Raw genomic sequence first — 22,394 nt, 5'->3', positions numbered from 1 at the left:
TCTCACCTACTGATTATTCTTTTTCACTATTGACTCAGATTCTCTCATTACCTGTGTGTGTTTTTGTGTTCTATTTCCAGCTTCATTGAAATAAAAATAATATAGAAGAGACAACCAAACAACCAAAAGCAATATGTAGTATTTAGGTCGATTTAATTCACCTGCAGTTTTTTGGGTGCCTACTTCACACTAGATCTTAACCTGTGCCAGTTCATGCCTATATTATATATAGTATCAGTGCTGCAAAGAATTTGACAATCAAAATATTAAAATGTGTAGACTATTCTGATCTAATCTCTTGGGGAATCAGAGTGGCTTGGGAACTAAAGCATAATATTTAGGTAATTGTGGAAGTTCTTTATATCCCATTGCCAAAGAAACCAGCTTCATGGTAATGTAGGTAAATACTACAAAACAACTTTTCTTTTTTTCTCTAGTTTTAATGAGACATAATTGACAAACATCAGTGTATAAGTTTAAGGCATATAGTATGATGGTTTGGTTTCTGTATATCGTGAAATGATTGTCACAATAGGTTCAGCTAACATCCATCATCTCATATAGACATAATAAAAAGAAAAAACAAATTCCCCTTCTGATGAGAACACTTAGGATTTACTTTCTTAGTAATTTTCCCATATTTAATACAGCAGGTGTAACCATGCTGTACATTACATCCCCAGTACTCATTTATCTTATAACTGGAAATCTGCACCCCCTCCAACACTTCTCTCAATTCTCTCTCCCCCAACCCTCTGCCTCTGATAACCACTTGTCTGTTCTCTTTTTCTATGAGGTTTGTTTGTTTGCTTAAATTCTACATATAAGTGAGATTAGTATCTATCTTTCTCTGTCTGACTTATTTCACTTAGCATAATGCTTTCAAGGTCCATCCATGTTGTCACAAATGGTAGGATTTCCTCATTTTTATTGGTAAATAATATTCCATTATATATATAAAAACTTCCTTATTCATTCATCCATCAATGGACACTTAGGTTATTTCCATGTCTTGGCTATTGTAAATAAAGCTGCAATGAACATGGGGGTGCAGGTATCTTTCCAAGGTGATGTTTTTGTTTCCCTTGGATATATTCCCAGCAGTAGAATTGCTGTTATATGGTAGTTCAACTTTTAATTTCTTGAGGAATCTCCATACTGTTTTCCATAGTAGTTGTAAGAATATACAGTCCTGCCAATGGTGCACAAGGGTTCCCTTTTCTTCACATCCATGCCAGCATTTATCTCTTGTCTTTTAGATGATAGCCATTTTAACAGGCATGAGGAGGTATCTCACTGTGATTTTAATTTGCATTTCCTTAATGACTAGTGATGTTAAGCATCTTTTCATGTATCTGTTGGCTTTTGTATATCTTCTTTGGAAAAATGTTTATTCAGGTCCTTTGCTCAGTTTTTTAATTGGGTTATTTGAGGGATTTTTGCTATTGAGCTGTATGAGTTCTTTATATACTTTGGATATTAACCCCCTATCAGATATATAGATTACAAATATTTTTTTTCTGATTCCCTAGGTTGTCTTTTCACTTTCTGGATGGATTCTTTTGCTGTGCAAAATCTTTTAGTTTGAGATAGTCCCACTTGTTTATTTTTGATTTTGTTCCTTGAGCTTTAGGTGTCATATCCAAAAAATCATTACCAAGACCCATGTCAAGGAGCTTTATTCCTATGTTTTCTTCTAGGAGTTTCATGGTTTCATTTCTTCCATTTAAGTCTTTAATCCATTTCGAGTTAATTATTGTGAGTGATGTAAGATAGGGGTCCAGTTTCATTAATTTACATGTGAGCATCCAATTTTCCCACCACCATTTACTGAAGACACTCTCTTTTCTCCATGAAGTATGCTTGGCTCCTTTGTCAAATATTAGTTGACCATATATGTTTGGATATATTTCTGAGCTCTCAGTTCTATTCCACTGGCCTATTTGTTTTTATACCAGCACCATACTGTTTTGATTACTATAGCTTTATAGTATAGCTTGAAATCAGGGAGTGTGATGTTTCCTGCTTTGTTCTTCTTTCTCAGGATTTCTCTGGCTATTCAGGGTATTTTGTGATTCCATACAAATTTCAAGAGTGAAGCAGGTTTTCTTTTTGATGTTCTTCTTTTCTGACAGAGTTAATGAAATTAGTCATAAGGACTAAGCTCATTTTTTACTACCAAATTTATGTTCAACTACTTTTTGAACAGCAAGAGAGCCCTAGAAAAGACTTTTCTCTTGTCAATGTTTATTTTTTAAAATACAGATAATTCCTTCCAAGTAAGTAGATATGAGAACTACCAAGGGGGGTAGTGCCTTTGGAACTAATAGAATTAATTGCCCATCAAACAAACCTTAATTTTAAGATATGAGATTTTTTTTAAAATTACACCTTAAGATTTGAACATCCAAAAGCTCTAGACATATCTTTCCTCATTCAATCAACGTAGAACCATTGTTAAAAGCAATAACTTTAGGAACAGACAGAATTGGGCTGGTGTCCACTTACCATTATAATCTTGGAATGTAGCTTTATAGAATCTCTCTAAGCCTCTGTTATTTTTTCTTCTATAAAATGTAAATAGCAATACTAACTTTTCAGGGCTGCTCAGAAAATTAAATACTATAATCAATGTGAATTTCTTATCCCAGTGCCCAGTAAATAGTAAGTGCATGCTAAAGACAGTTAATAGTGGCATCATTTTATGTATGTGTGTGTGTGCATGTATGTACTGAAGATCTGATATGTCAAATACTAAGTATTTGGGGAAACAGAAAAGATAAATAAGGCACAGTCCTATCCCCAAGCAAATAACAGAATTTTGTGGGAGATAAGAAAAACCAATATGCCAACTGTGGTAAAAATGTAAGAGCAAAATTAGTTTTGAAAACAAAGTCAACATCTGAAAAAAATTATTTTAAAAATGGGTTTGAGGTCAGCCTTAGAAATCTAGTGCTAATCAGTCTGAATGGGTACTGAATCCAAATCAGAAGTTCTGAAATTTAAAGTTTACTAAATTTACTCTACATATTTTACCTTTTCTTTTAGCCAAGCATACATTTCTAATTCTTAATAAGCCTATCATTAGAAATTATTATTTTTGCCTCATATACACAAAGTCCAGTTGGAAACTTCTCTGTATATAAAGAGATTTGGGATTTCCTAAATTATCATATGCTATTTTTAATTTGACATGTGGCTAAGATTCTTCTATAGATCTCCTCTAGTCTCTCTAATCAATTCAGAAGAACTTCAGCAAAGTATATATTTGGTGTCACTATGGACATCATACTACATGATATTGCATGATAATCCTGCATGGTTCCTATTTACTGGACATTAACAGTGCACCAGGTAGTATGCTAAGCACTTGGCACACATTAGTGTATTTAATCCTTGCAACAATACTGGAAAATAGCTAGGATCATCCCATTTTCACAAGTGAGGAAACTGAACTTCAGAAAGGGAAGTGATATAATTTCAAACAAGGTCTTCCTGAACTCAAAGTCCACGCTGTTAATGAATGTTCATGACCTCCTGGCAATAGTTTTACTCCAAATAATTAACAGAATTTCCATATGGCCTCTCTTTCAGTCAGCTGAAAATGTGGACAAAATCTGTTCTAACTAATAAACACACAGACTCACAGTGGTCCCTCTGAAGCTAATTCCCAAAACGGGCTCAATTCTCACCCTTCTCTTACATTTAAGTTTAGGCCAAACTATTTATTTATTAGAACAGGAATAATTTTCTTGCACCTTTAGTGACGAGCAGAAACATGCTCAATGAGGAACTCTCAATTCACCTTTTAAAGTTTTCTTTATTTTTTTCAAGTTCATTCTTCTAACCCCTGACTGATCTCAGTATATTTCTTAGTATTGATTCAAGACATAAAGATCAGAACTTAGAATAAATTCTGAGAATAAAAAATATAAATAAAGAAAACAGGATAATGAGCCTTTTAATAAATAGAATATAATAAACCTCTGTGGGTATAATCTTGCATAGCACATACTCACACTAAGAGAAGGATATCTCTTTCCTGGGAAAGGTGGATCCCTCAGATTGTTTCTAGATGATTTTCTCATTGCCAGATCCAAAACCTGACTCTCCTGCACCTAAAACGTGGCTAGCAAAATATGTGTGAAGCAGTGGGTTGGGAGAGTATGCTAGAAAGGGCCATTTTGTGCATTTGACTGTGCTTTCTCATGCTTTTAGATAACATATTAGGCCTTTCATAGTGGAAAAATAGGTGGATGGAAATGACTACATCTAAAATTAGTTGTATGGAGTCCTGGTAATGTAGCAGTAGAGTAATTTTCACTGGGCAGAGCTCAAATCTGTCGCTTGCAAGCAACTTATAGGAAGCTTTGGTTGAGACTTAGTTTTATATTTCTCTTTGAGAGACAAAAACTATGTTTTATTTTTATATTTTAAAGTATTATTATTATTTTATAATAAATGGTTAAACTGGACTCATTTATTTATACTTTTCTCTCTCATGCTTAATAAGAAAATTTTCCTTGAGCAAAATTATTTTTCCATAGAAGAAGCTATATTAACTGCCAAATGCTATATAAATGTGTGCAATTATTATTGTTACAGCCATCACCACTAGCATTTTTGATGACCCTAAACATTAGCATCGTTTTTAGAAAGATATTGAGACCTCTTTACATAAATAACTCAGTGTTCTCTACAGATACACAAGGTTGACAGCCTTAAATGTCATGAATAGAGAAGCAAGGCAAAGAGAAGATGCATTTCACAGCTCATGATGTCATGATTTTAACTTTACACAAAGACAAAAATTAATTATTGTTCTTTTTCTAAGATAGGTTGATGCTTTTATCTACCATTTTTACTTTTTATTAGTAAAATGTAATGTATTTGTTGGAGACAATGTGCAGAATTCAGAAAAAAATAAAGGAAGAAAATAAAACTACCAACTACCATCAACACTGTTAATGCTTTGGGATATACCTGGCTAGGTTTTATTTTTTTCACATGAGTACATATCAATAATCCTCCCTTCTCCAAATTTAAATCACATTAGACATGCTGTTTCATAACAGCCTACTTTATTTAATACAGTCATGAAAATATTTCATGTTATTAAATATTGTACTACAACATGAGTTTTTAATATCTGTAGAACAATTCTTGAAGGTATGCAATACACTGCTTAAAAATTGGCTAAATGTTTGTTTCTGATTTTACAACTAAAAATAATTCTATAATGAATATCCTTATATGTAAAACATTTCCCAAATCTATGTCATTAAAGGACATGCAGTCCATAGCAATCATAGCTTTCTTGGGTTTCCCGTAATAACATAAAGATGGCAAGGGTCAGTATGCTTTACTGAAATTCACTAGGAACATCTTCAGGATGTCTGCCCTATCCCTGGATAATCAAGTACGACATCTTAGGGCCAACTCAAAGAAGTAAATTTTCTAAATTGCTTATGTCCAGTAACAGTAGTTTTCTAGTCCCTCTCTTAATTCAGTTTCCTACCCTCAGAACACAAACACTGGTAACAGAAAGAAAATTCAAGCCATGGTTCAGAGAGGCACCAATGAAATAACTCTTGGTATATTTTTTAGAGGTCCCATCTGGGGCTCATTCCTCACCTTTAATTCCTTTAGTACAATCCAGTTAACCCTGTAGCAAAGTCCTGGCACCAAGTATTTGACCACTTATCAAAACTAGAGAAGTATTAGAAACCAAATAGAGAAAAGATGGGAGATCTTATTTTTAAGTGTCTAAAATAGTTTAAAAGCCAAACCAAGCAATGAAAAGATTCAAGATGAAAAGTGAATGTAGAATGCTATCATGATGATGGCCGTAATCCTAGGAAAGGAAATGTAGGTGTTAATGAAGGTCCTTTCCCTGTCCCAAGATAAGAGAGCTAAGGCAGTGAAGTACAGATCAAACTGCTGAGCATTATTCCCATAGACCTGGGCAATCAAGTCCCTACTCTGGGGTCCCACACTTTGGAGAGCCTTCATCTGGGCCTCCTTGGCCATGCCTCTGCAGTAAAGTCCAAGGGTTAAGACGATGTGCTCCCCCAGAATCTGAGCACCCATCCTCACCTTCTGGACCATATTCTGGGTACTTAGGATTAGGAATTCCATGCCAGAATGGCCACAGTCTCACTTCTAGGGCCTGTGCTCATCCTTTTCCAACAGACCTTACTGTCAACACACATACCCTTAAGCCTGAGGGGGGCAAAGAGGTATATTTTTAGGGTTATGAATGGTGTTTGGATATGAGTTCTGGAGTGTCCGCCTGGATGTGGGTGAGGCCCTTTACGGGGGAGAAAAATAAGAGAGAAAGGTGCAGATGGGAGCCTCCATGTACTATCGGCTCAGGCTCTTCGAACTTGCTCCTGTGGCCCCTTAATGGTTGGTGCCCAGTATATTTATGTCATGTTCCATTTCAGCATCAGTCTTTTTTTTTTTTTTGCGCTACGCGGGCCTCTCACTGCTGTGGCCTCCCCCGTTGTGGAGCACAGGCTCTAGACGCGCAGGCCCAGCGGCCATGGCTCACAGGCCCAGCCACTCCGTGGCACGTGGGATCCTCCCAGACCGGGGCACGAACCCGTTTCCCCTGCATCGGCAGGCGGACTCTCAACCACTGTGCCACCAGGGAAGCCCTCAGCATCAGTCTTTTTAAGCCTGGGGACAGTTCTTTAGGGATGAGCCAATTAAAATGTATAGATGTGATATACCTTTCAAAATCAACTTTTATGAAACAAACTGCAAAAGCCCTCCCCCTTTTGGAGCTATAACTAGGGTCCTACAGATGAGATGCGACATTTTCAAAGGTGCTACAAAATTGCCATTGAATTCAACATGGGAAAGGGATGCCTACATTTTAGGAAGTTTCAACAAGCTATCTTGCAGCCACTTACAGGCCTGACGCTTTATCTCTGTCCCAAGATAATCTCACTTTGTCCCTGCCTTTGACTCCTAGAAACAGCCATTCAGTTTGCATTCCTCCCTCTCCAGGCCACTACAGGTCTGTTTCCCGAGGGAGGTGCGGTTACTTCCCCAACAAAGATATGTTCAAATCCTAACTTCCAGTATCTGTGAACGTGACCTTATTTGGAAATAGGGTTATCGCAGAGGTAATCAAGTTAAGATGAGGTCATACTGGATTTGAGTGGGCTCTAAATCCAATGACTGCTGTCCTTACAAAAAGTGGAGAGGAAACACAGAGACCTAGGGAAGAAGGTCATGTAACTGCAGAGGCAGAGATTGAAATGATGCAGCTACAAGCCAACGAAGGCCAAGGATTGCCAGAGACCCCCGGAAACTAGGAAGAGGCAAGGAAGGGTTCTTCTATAGAGCCCTCAGAGGGAACATGGTCCCTTGGTTTCCAGACTTCTAGCCTCCAGAACTCGGAGAGAATAAGTTTTTGTTGTTTTATGCCACCAACTTTGTGCCGGTAGCCCTAGGAAATTAACACAGCAGCTACCGCCATTCTCTTCTCCAATCTCCCGGAGTAGCAGGCCTCTGCCCCACCCCTACCTCCACTTTTCAACTCTGCCAAGGGCCACTGACAGGTCTTCTTTTGTTAAAGGTTTTACTACTAATCACTCCAAAGAAATAGGCCAGGATGAGGAGGGGCCCTTCGGGAGAGTGGTATGTGGCTCAGGCAACAAAATTAGCAAACAAAAAAAGAAATGGGAAGCCATTTTCTAAACACCACTCACTGGGCTAAGTGTACGTCTGCTTGAATCCACTAAATCTTCACAACAATATTTTTAAACCCCACTATTAAGATGAGAAACCTACATCTCAGAAAGTGTAAGTCACTTACACTTAAACACACTGTCATCGGCTAAAACAGGAAGAGCCAGGATTCAAACTGAAATCTGACTCCAAAAAGGCTCCAGAGAACTTTCAAGTTGTATTAATTCACAATCAGTATTTGTCTTTTTCTCCTGTACTTTGTCAAAAAGCGTCTGTTCTACCTCAAGATCAGGCATTACTCTATTCATATATTCTCTTTTTATGACTTAGTTTTATATTAAAATATTATTTATTTATTTTTAGTAAATAAGGAATGTATGTGGTAAACATTTCTTACATATATTCCTTATTAACAATTCTTGTTATATATACATATACATAAATATGCATGTTGTGTGTGTGTGTGTATAAATAAATAAATCTCCGCCCCCTCACTGACACAACCACCCAGTTCTCTTGCCTAGAGTCAGTCACTGTTATCAGTTTCTCATACATTCTTACTAGAATACTCCATGAATTTACACATTTATACATACAGATATCATTGCTTTTCTCCCAATGGCTGCACAGTATAGACCTGGTTCTGCATCTCCTTGAGAGCATTTTGGTCCTAGCCAGTCATAGAAACCTTCTAGTCCTTGTAATCTTCTTCTGCTTCCTAAAATATCACCAAGCATACCACATCACCTTTCTTTTCTTAGTCTTCCTTCTTTCCTTGATGTCCCCCGTCCTACTCAATGTTGTTTTGTTCTATCACATAAATGTTGAAAAAAAATTTATATTAATCAGAACATTCAATAAACCAGAACTCCTCTCTAGCGCCCCCCCCCACCCTAACAATACCTTATCATGATCTAGGTAAACAAAATTCTACTGCTCTAGATGGAAACATTTTATGAATTGAGTGTAGGGTTCAGGGATTTTTTGTTTGTCTATTTCTTTGTTTGTCTTTGTAAAAGATTTGCCATGATGATACACAAGGCAGATTGCTCTCAAAGGGAGCCAAGACCCATTCTGGAAAAATCTCTTTGTTGTTTTTCCATCCTAAAATAAGCTAATCCATGTTGGTACCAATAGAGCAAAAGAGATTTACTTTGTTTAGAGGTTCAGGAGCATAAAGTTGCTGTTCCATTTGATTTTTTTAAAAAACATTTACAGAAATTCACCTGATTCACATTTGCGTTTTCATTTTTTTTAAATACCTTTATTGGAGTATAATTGCTTTACAATGGTATGTTAGTTTCTGCTGTATAACAAAGTGAATCAGCTATACATATACATATATCCCCATATCTCCCCCCTCTTGCGTCTTCCTCCCACCCTCCCTATCCCACCCCTCTAAGTGGTCACAAAGTACTGAGCTGATCTCCCTGTGCTATGCGGCTGCTTCCCACTAGCTATCTATTTTACATTTGGTAGTATATATAAGTCCATGCCACTCTCTCACTTTGTCCCAGCTTACCCTTTCCCCTCCCCGTGTCCTCAGGTCCATTCTCTACGTCTGCATCTTTATTCCTGTTCTGTCCCTAGGTTCTTCAGAACTTTTTTTTTTTAAGATTCCATATATATGTGTTAGCATACAGTATTTGTTTTTCTCTTTCTGACTTACTTCACTCTGTATGACAGTCTCTAGGTCCATCCACCTCACTACGAATAATGCAATTTCATTTCTTTTTCTGGCTGAGTAATATTCCATTGTATATATGTACCACATCTTCTTTAACCATTCATCTGTTAATAGACACTTAGGTTGCTTCCATGTCCTGGCTATTGTAAATAGAGCTGCAATGAATTGTGGTACATGACTCTTTTTGAATTATGGTTTTCTCAGGGTATACACCCAGTAGTGGGATTGCTGGCTCGTATGGTAGTTCTATTTGTCGTTTTTTAAGGAACCCCCATACTGTTCTCCATAGTGGCTGTATCAATTTACATCCCCACCAACAGTGCAAGAGGGTTCCCTTTTCTCCACACCCTCTCCAGCATTTATTGTGTGTAGATATTTTGATGATGGCCATTCTGACCTGTGTGAGGTGATATCTCACTGTGGTTTTGATTTGCATTTCTCTAATGATTAGTGATGTTGAAAATCCTTTCATGTGTTTGTTGGTGATCTGTATATCTTCTTTGGAGAAATGTCTATTTAGGTCTTCTGCTCATTTTTGGATTGTTTGTTTGTTTTTTTGATTTTGAGTTGAATGAGCTGCTTGTGAATTTTGGTTAATCCTTTATCTAATCCTTTGTCAGCTGCTTCATTTGCAAATATTTTCTCTTATTCTGAGGGTTGTCTTTTCGTCTTGTTTAAGGTTTTCCTTTGCTGTGCAAAAGCTTTTAAGTTTCCATAGGTCGCATTTGTTTATTTTTGTTTTTATTTCCATTTCTCTAGGAGGTGGGTCAAAAAGGATCTTGCTGTGATTTATGTCATAGAGTGTTCTGCTTATGTTTTCCTCTAAGAGTTTTATAGTGTCTGGCCTTACATTTAGGTCTTTAATCCAGGTTGAGTTTATTTTTGTATATCATGTTAGGGAGTGTTCTAATTTCATTCTTTTACATGTAGCTGTCCAGTTTTCCCAGCACCAGTTATTGAAGAGGCTGTCTTTTCTCCACTGTATATTCTTTCTTCCTTTATCAAAAATAAGGTGACCAGGCTTCCCTGGTGGCGCAGTGGTTGAGAATCCGCCTGCCGATGCAGGGTTCGTGCCCTGGTCCGGGAAGATCCCACATGCTGCGGAGCGGCTGGGTCTGTGAGCCATGGCCGCTGAGTCTGTGCGTCCGGAGCCTGTGCTCCTCAACGGGAGAGGCCACAACAGTGAGAGGCCCATGTACCACAAAAAAAAAAAAAAAAAAAAGAAAGAAAGAAAAATAAGGTGATCATATGTGCATGGGTTTATCTCTGGGCTTTCTATCCTGTTCCATGGATCTATATTTCTGTTTTTGTGTCAGTACCATACTGTCTTGATTGCTCACATTTGTATTTCCAATATCACATAGGAAGTTCATTTGTTCAACTTTGTCAATATCTTCCAGCCAAAGACCACTGTGAATGCACCTAGAGTTTAACAACTTGGGTTTATTGCAACTTGTTTTAGGGAGGGAGAACACACACCATAGAGAACCATGGGGCCTCTCAGTAAAAGGAATTTTGAAAACACTTACAGATTTAGGCTTGTGGTAGGTGATTTTAGGAAGCATGTAAGGAGGCAGGATTTTGCTTTGGATTGTATGCATCAGGAAGCAGGGGTAATTCTATGATTGGGCATCTTACTAAGTCTTATCTAGAAGGAGGAAGACTAGACTGAGACTTAAAACTATTCAATAAAGAAGCATCAGCCACTCATATTGGCCAGGATGAGGAAATGTTTGGTCATTTTTGTGGCTTGGACAATGTATGTGTTTTGTCTTTGTGCAGACACATTTACAGAGAGGACTTGTTTTTGTCTTGAATCATAAAGATCACAGAGTGGTTTTGTCTAATGTTGATGTTCTGAGAAATTGTTTCTGTTCAACAGAGGAACCCCAAGCCTAGATGTCTGTGAGTGTCAGGCCAGCTTGTAGTAACATTAAGTCTTAGCCGACAGTGCCAGGCCAGCTCCTGGATATCACAGGCTGCTTATCTCTTTCTCATTCCTCCCCTTCCAACCAAGGGCAGGTGAAGTTAAGATGCAGGACATTCATCCATAACACCCACTTTTCCACCCTGGCCAAGATTTTGCTGAGCAGGAAGCTGTTTAGAGATTGCAATCTATAGTTGGAATAGGGTTAGTCTCTCCTGCTCCTCCTATTGCAGGATGAATGGTTGAATCCTCTGATATGTCAAGGGCTATATTCAGGATACATCAGCCAAGTGCAACACAAGTCAGCTATCAGAAACAAGCCTTGAAACCAGGGCCTAGATCATAAACCTCAAGCAATGAATCCAGCTGGGTATCTTTTAGAGAGCCACATGATTATTTTTTTTCTTAGTTTAATCACAAGCTTATTTATTTGCCTTGTAGTATATAAGTATAGCAAGAAGTGCTTTTTATAGCATGAATATTCTCTTGGTTAGGTGAGAGCAAATCAAGGAATATGTGGTTGTCCATTAACAACTCTTAATAATGAATTTGGACTTGTTTGTTGACCTCTCAGAGTAGCAGTTGTATGCAAGTGAAATTCTGAAAGAAAGCAAAAGTGATAATGGTAATAGTAACTCTGTATTTACGTAAATGAATCCTCAAAGAAAGTCTCTGCTGTATTATTTATCTCCATTGCATAATTATAGAAAGTTAAGCATGAAAAAGAAAACTTCCCCAAGTTCATATCAGTAAAAAAGTAGAAGAAAGAGGGCTTCTCTGGTGGCGCAGTGGTTGAGAGTCTGCCTGCCGATTCAGGGGACACGGGTTCGTGCCCCAGTCCAGGAAGATCCCACATGCCGCAGTGGGCTCGTGAGCCATGGCTGCTGAGCCTGTGCGTCCAGAGCCTGTGCTCCACAACGGGAGAGGCCACAACAGTGGAGGCCCGCATACCGCAAAAAAAAAAAAAAAAAAAAAAAAAAAAAAGTAGAAGAGGACTCGACCTCAAGTCTGGCTGACCCTATAGCCTGAACCCTTAGCAATTAATTACTCTCTATTGTCACCAGACTTCTGGAATCAACTCCAATGATATATTCCTTGAGTCACATGCCTGGAAAACTTCTGTGATAAACCAATCTTCTTTCACTGCCACTCTCTGTACTTGCCTGTCTATAGCACCAATGCTTTGATAGTTCATGGGAAAAATATCAGAAGTACCATGTAATTGGGCAGTTTAGGGGGATGGTGGATGAGAAATTGAGAGATACCATGTGGTTACCCTCATTTCATTGATGTCATCTTGCTTCTCCATAGACTGATATAATAAATATCCATTTTGGAATGATTGCATGTATTGGACAATAATTCAGAAAGTAGATATTTGTCCTTTTTCTCCAATAAGTGTGACCTTGGAGCTTTTGAATGGTTATTCTTTTCACCCACTTTTTAAAATGCTATATTTTAAAGGTTTGGTTTGTTAAACTGTTCCCACTGAAATGTAACAGAGTCAGCTGTCAAACTCCTAACAATGCACCATATCATTTAACTAAGAAAAGTGTGCTGATGGATGACCCCAACTAATTAGAAAGATGACTTGAAGACCATATCCCAGTGACTCAGAAAATCCACCTCAACTATTTTTTTCTGAGTTAATTATTGGTTTGGGAATATACATCCTATTTTGAGGACCAAATTCCCCTTTCCTGGAATAAAAACCACAGAAATCTATATCGGTGTTAGATTTTTGTGTCCATGGTTCTGATTAAACTTTTCCATTTATATATATTGCATCCTTACTCATATATATCACATTTGAAATGCAAAGTTGCATAAAAACTCTTGTCTACCTATTTTTTACCTTGAAGCCTAGAACATCACATAATTATTTTTAAAACAATTTAAAGTAGAAAGCTGCTCTATGAATATGTATTCTTCATTTCATGTAATAGGTAGGATACTGAAAAACTGAATGTCAAAAAATAATGTCTAGGAAATTGAATCACACCATGAATATCTTATTGTATTCAAAATTGTTCAACTATAGAGTTGCTTTAAAGCCAAATGTTGTTTTAAAAGTTTCTACTTTATCTGTACCTAAAGTTCATATGTTCCTATCTCAAGTTTTCCCAAAGTAGGCAGGCCAGTGCTGTTGAACAAATTAAAATTCTGGGGAGAAAAGAAAGTATAGTCTCAATACTGCTTACATAAATACCAAGTATGGTGCTGTGTAATCTAGAGAAAATGTTATGCAGTGTAGTCATGCAAATGCATCAAAATTCAGGGGTTATTTTTATTCTCTGGAACTTTCTAAGAAATTGATGACATTAAGTGTAAGTTAACAGAAACTTGTGACCTATTTAGCTGAACATAAAGTTCTAACCAAATCCAGCTTGGAGATAATCTTGGCCAAATATTGTGGGCTGTATGAAGCAATATGTTTATTCTAACTTTATTTTTAAAGTCATGCTCATATCTTGGGAAATGAGATCCAGAAATCAGATCTTGATCCGTTCCAGATTAACTATGGCAAAGAGCTTATTTTGTTTTATATATGATTTCATGCTCAAGATGCATTTAGAAGAGGAGACATAGAAAAGGAGGAGAAAAAAGAAGGGGAAGGAGAAAGAAAAATAAACAGAGAAGAAAGAGGTCCAGGAGAAGACAAGGTCAGCTCACACTGATCTAACAGAAAGTGGAATAAAAGACCAAAGAGGAATCAAAATTTGTTCTACATCCAGCAGTTCATGTGATTTCTAAATTTGGCAAACCTGGAATCATGACTTCTCTCTATAGTGAAATCTCTTCACACTCTGAGACTCCTCACAGAAAACCTTCTGGAAGGTAGGACTATTCATATTTCACTCTCAGATGTTCCTGCAAAATATTCTGCAAATTTAATTAGAGCTTCCTAGTCATGAAGATAGGTACGAAGGACTTTTTAAATGCCACTTGAGAATATGCTCAGGAGATCACCTTAGTAATTTGTTTGATGTCACCGTTTAGAGGCAGTGCCCATTTTCAAAAGCCTGCTTCAAATCCCATCTTCTACAATACTCATCTCTGATCACCTCAGTTTAAAATTACCCACATTTCTATGCTCCCATATGCAACCTGTTTTATTTATTCCAATAAAGTCCCTACTGATTCCTACAAAATACAATTCCTATTTATTCCTGGGTTACTTAAGGATTCAGGTCCCGAAGCCTTATTGTTGGTGTTGAAAATCTGGACCTGTTTCCAACTAGCCATATGATCTTAACCTATCAGTTATCTGAGATTTCATCAGTTATCTCAACTACAAAATGAAGATAACCCTTATCCTCATGGTTCTTGTATTAGTAAAGGTGTTAAAACATCTAATGCCCTTAGAAGAATGTCTAGCACATGGTAAGAGTAAATAAGTGTTAGCTACTATTGTTACTACTACTATTATTATTATTATTATCTGTGGAACATATTATATACTGCCTTTCAAAATATTTTGGCTAATTTTAATCAGGACTATAAGCCCCATAAGTGGCAAGAATCACACCCTATCCTTTGCAGCCACACCCTGCCACAGTTCTTTGAGATTTAGAAGTGCTCACCAAACATGTATGAAACAACTGCAAAACAGACTTGTTTATCACTGAGAACACTAACTCTGTGGATTAAGTTTCTCTTTCATGAATAAGTTATAGGCTCCTGGAAGTCAGGAACTTCATTCATTTTTGCTCATGTAGCACAGGGCTTAGCAATACATATAGTAGACAATACATATTGTTGAATGAGTTAAATTCATAAACACTAGAACATATGCACCATAGGTGGAAGTAGTCTGTTTACCATCATATCCTTATCGATTCACACAGACTTGGGACAAGAAGGTAGTCAAGAAATATAAATGAAGAGTATAGTTATTAATGCTCAAGGACTTTAAAGATTCCTTCAAGTAAGCTCTGCAAATAGGCAAAAGTCCTGAAAAAGAAACTAGTATCCAAAATGGACATCACCCAATATCAAGTGAGTCAAACATAGGAAACATGAAACCATATTTGGACAAAAATGACTGACATGACCATGAAACAGAGTTATGAATGACCTCAAGTAACATTCAGTCCTACTTCTCCTGGGGTGACCTACTCCGTCTTCAGGAAACTACTATGAAGTTGCCCCCAAAAGTCCCTTTCTCTAGTCCTTTGCATTTGAAAAGCCCAAACACTAATCTATTTCTCTAAAATTATGGCCGATAAATATAAGGTCTTGGCACAAGTGGAGCAGTAAAGGAAAGATTAATATCCTCATCCTGCTTTTTCTCTTTTTCAAAATGAACACTGGGTTCAGCAGTAACAAATACCAGCCTCTGACTTCCCTTCTGAGATTTCCAAATCCACAGGCTCACAGTTCTCTCAGGCAGAAAATAACTTATTTTCTCTGTGCTGTTATCTGTCTCTTTCATTTTGGATTGCAACTCCTTGAGTAATACGTTGTATCATTGACCACAGAAGAGAAGGAGGAAGGGAACTGTGTGCAACCAGAAGCTTTGGGGCCAAACTGGACCAGTGATTGCAAGGGGATAGTTTCTGGGCAACAGAGTCAGTCCCATGGTCATTTTATAAAGAGTTAAGTTAATTGCCTAGTGGAAAAATAAGCTAGAGTTTATAATCAAAATATTTGGGGGAGGAATAATGAGAACAAAGATACTTCAGCTTTATCTTACGTCTCTCTCTACTTATAATAGCAGTACGCCAAGCAATCAGTCAACTTTTTGAGTATGTCAAGTGTGCTGAACATTGTGCTAGGTATACATCATTTGTTACAGGGAGAGAACGTGTTTAAGACATGGACGTGATCACTGCCAGTACCATGATTTATGATAGAAACCCACATACAAAAGACATACACAATTGTCTTCTGGGTTAAAAACAGAAAAAAACAGAAATAAATAACTAGACATTATACCCATACTGTCATAAATTGTATGATTCTTCCTAGTTTATGCTCCCTCTCCCTGTAATAGGATGACATGTCCCTGTCCCATTGGCATCAGGCTTGGCCACGTGACTTGCTTTCACCAATAAAATTGAAACAGGAAGCAATGAATGTCACTATTGCATTTTCTACCATTGTTTTCCTCCAGTGCCACAAGCCCAGATAGGGACTGCTCTTTTGGCCTGGAACCTGGTGTGAGGAGGCATAGAGCAGAGCCACAGTTCACATGTAATGTTAGTGAGAAATAAAATCTCTTTTTGGAAGGCAGTGAGATTTGGGACCACTTTGCTACTGCAGCAAAACCTAAACATAAACAGACTACATACATATTTTGAGAGATCAAAATATCTCATACTTTATCATTTTGTTCCAGCTCCTTCCCTACTTCATATATTTTGTATCCCTACTTCATATATTTTGTAATGTTCTTCTTTTTTTGTTATGCAAAGTGAACACCCTTAAGATAGAATTCAATATTCCACAGAGTATAGACCCCGACTCCTCTTTAGCCTCATCTCCTGCCTTCCATTCCACCCAATAGAGCCATACATAGATTGTAGCCATATCTACAATCCTTTCATTTTCCCAAGATTTTTAAACTCTGTACTTGGCTCATAAAATCCCCTCTTGGAATTCTATCCATCCCCATACTCTACTTTCACTTTTATGCAAGGTCAATTTCTACTTATTTTCAACCCCTTCTTCTTCTCCCTTAAGCCCCTCTGATTCACCTGAATAATTACTCTCCACTTCTTGTCACCAATGTAACATTAGACTTCACTGCAATTACTTTTTGACACTCCTGATACTGGGAGTTCCTTGAGAGTAGACTGCTATGCTTTAGAGATCTTTAGATCTCCAGCACCTAGTAGAGAGTCTGACATATAATAGATATCTGATAAATATTATGGAACTCATGGATAAATAAATGGTTGAATGAGTTAATGGTCTTCTGTTTTCCTTTCACACTGGCATGTATTTTTTAAAATTCTTGATAAATGACTAAGAGGAAGAGAAAAAGTAATTGATTTAAGTGTGTTAATTTTGCTCTGAAATAAAAATGTTATTATCTCCTTACTAGTATCTCCTCTCATAATAAAAGGAGTGTTTATACCCATGTAATAAAAGTTGAAGTACATGCTAGATGGTATCATCTCAACTGGAGATTACTCCTTTAGTCCCTAATTTAGCTTTAATTTCTATATTAATGGTGATATTTACTTGAGTACCTGCAGGATGTTGTGTCAATCTTAGAGGTTTCTACCATGTTTATTTTTGCATATTTTCCAGTATGACATCATCCTAACCTCATAAGTATGTTCTTCACTTCATCTATGTAAACATTAAAACCCCAGAATAACCTTAGAAGGTTCCATTCAGTACCTCTTTCCGTCTTAACGCAGGACATAAATAAATATCCCATGCTTCTCAACCAATTGAAGCTGTATTTCTGGCCAAATCATACTGCTTTTGTCCTTTCCTATTAGAAATACTCAGTGGGACTTAAAAGCAGAAAACCTGAATTCAAGATCCAACTCAACTATAAACTGGTTATATGACCCAGGTTGTGTCACTTTTCCTTCTTTATTTTCAGTTTTTGCATTTCTGAAATGGGAGTGAAAGAGAGGAGGAAAAATGAGATTTCTTTTACATTATAGCTATGAGAAACAAATTAGCATAAATTAATTCACTTGTAAATTTAGAGGCAAAAGAGAGCCCTGATATTCAGATTTTGAATGAACTAGGAAACTACCAGAAAAAACGTGAATCTTGGGCTTCCCTGGTGGCGCAGAGGTTGAGAGTCCGCCTGCCGATGCAGGGGACACGGGTTCGTGCCCCGGTCCGGGAAGATCCCACATGCCGCAGAGTGGCTGGGCCCGTGAGCCATGGCCGCTGAGCCTGCGCTCCGCAATGGGAGAGGCCACAGCAGTGAGAGGCCCGCGTACCACAAAAAAAAAAAAAAAAAAAAAAACTAGTACCTAAAACTGAAATCTATGAAACAGGCTGTAAAATCAGATAGACTTGGGTTGGAATCTCAACTCTATCTTTTCTTGACTGTATGATCTTAGACAGTTGCCTGACCCATCTGGGCTTCAGTTTTTTCATGAATAAAGGGAGGATAAATTGTTTCATCTTCCAGAATGTTTATTCAAATCAAATGTCTCCATATCTCAGCTTATGACTTCTTTCTTCTTATTGTTCAAACCAAAATTTTGGAGTCATTTTTAATTTTTTTCTCTCTCTTATTCCACATCTCATAGCTATGAATTTATCATAAATCTTTTTTTTAACATCTTTATTGGAGTATAATTGCTTGACAATGGTGTGTTAGGTTCTGCTGTACAACAAAGTGAATCAGCTATATGTATACCTATATCCCCATATCCCCTCCCTCTTTTGCCTCCCTCCCACCCTCCCTATCCCACACCTCTAGGTGGTCACAAAGCATGGAGTTGACCTCCCTGTGCTATGCAGCTGCTTCCCACTCGCTATCTATTTTACATTTGGTAGTGTATATATGTCAATGCTACGCTCTCACTTCGTCCCAGCTTATACTTCCCCCTCCCCGTGTCCTCAAGTCCATTCTCTACGTCTGCATCTTTATTCCTGTCCTGCCCCTAGGTTCATCAGAACCATTTTTTTTTAGATTCCCATTATAAATCTTTAATGTAACCATTTCTCATAATGCAACCATTTCTCAACCATTTCTCATAGACCACTTAATACTCACAAAAACCTTATGAATTAATAACAGTGATGTTGCTCATGATACTAATGATAAAGTTAATGCTTAGTACTTATCTGTCAGGCACTGTTCTGAAGAATTGGGCTATACCACTTTTTTTTAGTTTTTTAAATTAATGTATTAATTTATTTTTAGCCGCACCAGACAGCATGCCAGATCTCAGTTTCCTGACCCAGGATGGAACCTGTGCCCCATGCAGTGAAAGCATGGAATCTTAACCACTGAACCGCCAGGGAAGTTCCCTGGGCTATATCATTTAATCCTTCTAACAACATTGTGAAGTATTTTCATTCACACTTTACAAATGGAGAAACTGAAGGACCAAGAGTTAAGATATTTTGCCCAAGGCCTTAGAACTAGTAAAAGACCTGGTATTTGAACCCAGGCAATTTGGCTCCACTACTCTTACCCTGGATGCTGCACTATCTTCCAAATAAAAACAAGTCCTTGGAGTCCTAGAGAGAAGAGAAGAACAATGAAACTCAAGCCAAGGCTGCATACTTTCAAAGAAATGCTGCCCATGAAATCAGGAAATATGGGCTTGAATCCCATGTTTAATTACTTTCTATGTTACCACGTGTATTTTCTGAATCTCTCTGAGATTTAATTTCCTCATTCAGACTTGGAATTTTGGTTTTCATCTAGGATATTTTTTAGGTGCCACTCCAATATCCATCCCCCCTTATTTCTTAGCAGTACCCTGAATTTCTCAGCTACATGTATGGGAAAAGCATTAACTGAACTCTGATCCAGGCATGGCCCTATATCTATAGGAAAGGATCACCCATGAGGAGATGTGACCTTCAGTAGAGAATCACAACAACTATCAACCCTAGTAGGCAGCAAGCTGAGAGAAAAAGTCCCCACTTCACTTTTTCCTGCCCAACAGTTTCCTGCTGAATCCAAGTGGAAACCAGCAGGCAACAGAGACGAAGGCTATGGTCCATGAAGATCAGCCTCCCAGCACAGAGGCACGGAGCAGGATAGAAAAGAATGGGGAGTGGGTCTGAAGGGACAAATGAAAAAGATCCAGCATAATTTAATTGTCAGTATAAAGTCTGAAAGTCTCAGAATGCCGAACCTCCATCACAAGAGGGAAAGGTAAGAAGAAAAGTCAAGAGACCCCTGGAAAATGAAAATCCATACCTCAGGATATTATAAGAAAACGCATTTCCTCTCAACTTAATTAATAAAAACTGATTTGTGTTATAATGGCAAAGAGTTCTTTCAGCATTATTAAATTTTTACTTCTCGGTCTTGGCATTTGTATTCTTAGCTGTCTTCACAGTTTTGAATTTTGCCAGCAGCTCACCTCAGTCAGTCCTTATTCTTCTTTATTGAAAGTCTTTTCCATCTAGACTAAATCACATCTGTCTCAGCAGTTGCTGTTCACATAAAATAGGGGACCAAGCAAAGACTGAACTGATAATAACTTCTCCTTGAAGAAAATACCTGGAGCTTCCATAATTCGTTTTCTTGATAAAAATAAGTCTCTTCAATTTTCCCCCTCACTTCTACTGTCTACAGCTGCCTGCATTTTCAGTCAAGCCACCATGTAATACTTGCTTTCAAACTTACCCTTTAAAGTGTTTTCTCTCTGATACCATGATCACTCTTACTCTAGTTTATCTTATCAATAATTAAAGTGCTTCAAGCTTTTCATCCAGCCAACCCTGTGAATTACCTTTTTTTTCTGGCAAGGGAGGGGGAATTTAACGTTTGCTTTCATTTGAGTTTCATGGAACAGAAAGAACATTTCTTTCCCCATATAACTCCTTTGCCACTAAACTGGAAGCAAGAATGGTCCCAAATTTATCCTGGGAGACCTCTATTCTGTCCAACTTGTACACCCTGAAGATTCAAGACAATCTCTGCTGGACAGGAAGGTGTTTCCATGGGAAGTCTCTGCACAATGATTCCTTCCAAGTATCTTTAGTGACAAATTGTCTTTAAGTTTTAGAAGCTGAAATTTCAAGATCCGATGGGACTTGTCTCAAAAGTATATAAAATTGCAGTCGCTACATGGGGCAACAATTTAATGCCCCCTAAAGAAATGGAAAAGATGAAAATCAGGTTGTTATTTGAGAGTTAAACTAAATAATCCTTACAAAATGCATCAAAGCAGAGTTATGCAGTTATCACAGAGAGGCAAAACTGGCTGTCAGGAGTAAAAGTGCAATGTCTACAGCAACTATAGTAATGTGAACAACTAATTAGAAAATTTTAAAATCAATGCACAGTATGTCAGATACTATGTAAAGCACTTGCCATGATTTTATTTAATTCTAACAAAGCCCTATGAGAAAAATGGTATCATGGTTCTCCTGTACTGATGAGAAGACTGAGACTTAGGGCCATTAAATAACTTGCTTGTTCACCCAGGTAGTAAATGAGAGTTGGGACTTGAACCTTTAAAACCACTACAGTCTATACATCCAATCTGATAGGAAGGACAGAGGATGGAAACTGGTAGGCACATGCTGGTAGATTTGTGCAAGGTAACAAAACTGTGAAGTACCCATCTCCCCCTGGAAGGCACTTGTGGAAATAGACACAGCACCTGTATTGGGCTGAAGTTATTAAACATAGCAATCTCAGAGCTGGCTCCCCGACCCTGATTCCAGGCTTACTAGTGATCCATAATAACTTAGTTTCTTCTGTAACTTTCCTACTGGAAAATGATATGTTGCATCTAATGGCATTTGAATTAGTTGCTGCAGACTGTTATAAGCTATTAGTGTGAGTTTGTTTTATATACCTTCAGAAACAGGACATTAACAAGTTTGAATTTAAGAACCTGTGAAATGAGCATCTATTTTTTTTATCTTCCTGGGTCAGGAACCAACTTCTACCACCTCATGACTGAGGAGATATTTCATTCCTCTCCCTCTAAGCATGGATTTTGAATGGAAGTTTCCAGACTTGTGCAGATCCAATCTCCCTAGCCACAGTCAGCATCTGGCCCACAGTGGACCTATCATAATATTTAATCTACCAGCCAATTAGTGAGTCCAGAGATGCACACCTACAGCAAATGGAACATATCCCTAGGACTGTTTAACCTGGGATTAGAGAGAGTGCATTTCATGCTCTTTCCTAAGATGGTACTATATGACTTTAGAGCTATGGGCAGCCATGGTCTCCATCCTGTGGGAACAAAGCAATCTATAGTAATAAACAAAAGTGTACATAGAGAAAACTGCAGAGGAAAGAAAGAGAAGATCAATTTATTATGGATGACAGTTGTTTCCTGCCCCTGCTACACTGCTACTCTGCTCTCAGTTAAAAAAGGTTTCTAATTACCCTCCTTTTAGGCCAAAGCTAGTTCACATTTGGTTTCAACCAAAAGAGTACTGACTAATATG

At 37.7% G+C, this 22,394-nt stretch overlaps 1 protein-coding gene across 1 annotated transcript in view; it reads right to left on the bottom strand.

The window, feature by feature from the left end:
* KCNA4 (potassium voltage-gated channel subfamily A member 4) overlaps window positions 1-22,394 on the bottom strand; it is an 853,171-nt gene that overhangs the window by 364,623 nt on the left and 466,154 nt on the right. The gene's annotated exons all lie outside the window — the stretch shown is intronic.

The sequence above is a fragment of the Kogia breviceps genome, chromosome 7, assembly GCF_026419965.1.
Source record: "Kogia breviceps isolate mKogBre1 chromosome 7, mKogBre1 haplotype 1, whole genome shotgun sequence".
Lineage (NCBI taxonomy): Eukaryota > Metazoa > Chordata > Mammalia > Artiodactyla > Physeteridae > Kogia > Kogia breviceps.
Note: the sequence above shows the minus strand (reverse complement) of the source record. Positions and strands in the feature narration are given on the sequence as shown.